The 2,043-nt window shown below is 29.5% G+C and overlaps 1 pseudogene; it reads right to left on the bottom strand.

The window, feature by feature from the left end:
- Nucleotides 1-339: 339 nt before the first annotated feature.
- LOC107030806 overlaps nucleotides 340-2,043 on the bottom strand; it is a 44,766-nt pseudogene continuing 43,062 nt past the window's right edge.

Below are 2,043 nucleotides of genomic sequence, written 5' to 3'. Positions count from 1 at the left end.
ATTGGAAGAAACTTAATGGGACCAAATTTCATAGTTTTCATTCCTCCGACTCGGTTACAGACGTTCATCCTCCACTGGATGAAATGAAAAAGTAAATAAAATAGTCGTTACGACCTCATCCGTTCATACTTTATCGAATGAACAATAAAATTAAATATGCATATATAGCGACAGACAAAGAAATGCAAATATAAATAAAATAGCCTTTACGGCCACAATCATTCATCCTCCACTAAATGAACTAGAAAAGTAAATATCATGGCCTTTACGACAACAATCGTCCATCCTCTATTAAATATGATGACCCTTGTTGGATTTGGCTGATGAAATTGATATACATCATTTGGGGGTTGCAAATGACATTATCTCAATCGCCACTTTCTTGTACATTTCTTCCACTGTGGATGTTTCGGAGAATTGAGTTATTCCAGTTCCACCTTTAGCCTGAATATACATCAAAAATGTTTTTATAACCAAGCAATTACAATAACAATAATATATTTAGTAAAATCTTGTAAGTGTGGTTTGAAGAGAGTGTTATATACACATGATTACCCATATAATCTTGTAAAAGTAGAAAGACTATTTCTGTTAAACACTCCATTCTGGTAAAACGGTTTTAATAAATTCTAAGCATAATCTATGACTATACTATATGTAGTAGCAAATAGACAGTTTCGACCTCAAGGTGATACTAGATGAGAGGAGGCATTTTTCAAACAAAGAAGATAGATATACTTTTTTTAACCTTCATTTCATGTGAAAATAATGTTTAATTAGACGCGAGACTTATGAAAGAAAAACAACTATTTCTCAAACACCCTTAATTTTCAATCAAAAGTTTTTGAACGCGTGTCATTTCTTCAATTTCCTGATCACTCAAACAAAGACACGTAAAGTAAATCACAGAGTATGCTAACTCAAAAAACCCTAGTTTACAATCTTCAAAATGACCAACATATTATTTTGGAAAAAAATTAAAGGACCTACATAAGCTTGGATCATGAACATGCTTCTGAATTGATCAGATGAAACTTGAGCAGACACAATCTAAATCTTATGTTTCCCCAAAACATAACAAATGAAGGTGAGTAACCCTGACTTCTTAGAACAACACACACTAATATGTGAATCTTTACCACAAACATTAAGTATCACGTTTGGTGAACTCCATGTCATAAAACATGTTGAAATGTTATTATTCAGTATAAGGGGATTGGCACCATGAGTTGTTGATGTAATAGCGGATGAATTATGTGTTGATCCTTGATCACCCAGATATTATTCCCAACTATTACCAGTATTAGTGAATTTCTGTGATCTCATACACCTTATGTTATATTTTTGAAGCCTTTCAAGTTTTTCCTGTTCAAGCTTCTCAAAAGTATTCTGCAGTTTTTCGATGTGGTACACTGCTTTCTCAACAATGGTAGACTTATCAACCTGCATATGTAAAAAGTATGAAATTCATTAATTTCTACTTCATAGGCAAAGTCAGAATTTTCACTGATTAAGGAGAAGTAAATACAAACTAAAATCATTGAATAAGTAAAAGTTACAAAAAATGCTATAATTTGAAATCTATAATCTTCAAATCATGTCTATTAATACACATCTGACCAATCTATCTTTCTTATAAAATTAATTGTAATAAGTAATTTATACATAAAAAGTGTTCTTAGTTGTAATTAATATGAAAAATAAGCAAGTTATAACGGTAACAACAAGTGAAATACACTACTACTAGTGTATTAATTCTTGATATGGTTAATTTATACAAATTACATTGATATTAAAACTAATACATGTTAATTACTTCAATGAGTTATAAAGATCTTATGATTAAACGGATTAATAAAATGCTATTTAAATGGAATTCTAATGCTCAAAGCTTCATATTCTTATGTTAGAAGAGAAAAAACAAAGAATTTGTGGAGATTCTTTTTTATCATTATATATGCGAAAACAATTGGAAGTTCTATATAAAAATATCTATATTTATATATATATATATATACATATATATATATATATATACATATA

Source organism: Solanum pennellii, chromosome 9, assembly GCF_001406875.1.
Source record: "Solanum pennellii chromosome 9, SPENNV200".
Taxonomy (NCBI): Eukaryota; Viridiplantae; Streptophyta; class Magnoliopsida; order Solanales; family Solanaceae; genus Solanum; species Solanum pennellii.
Note: the sequence above shows the minus strand (reverse complement) of the source record. Positions and strands in the feature narration are given on the sequence as shown.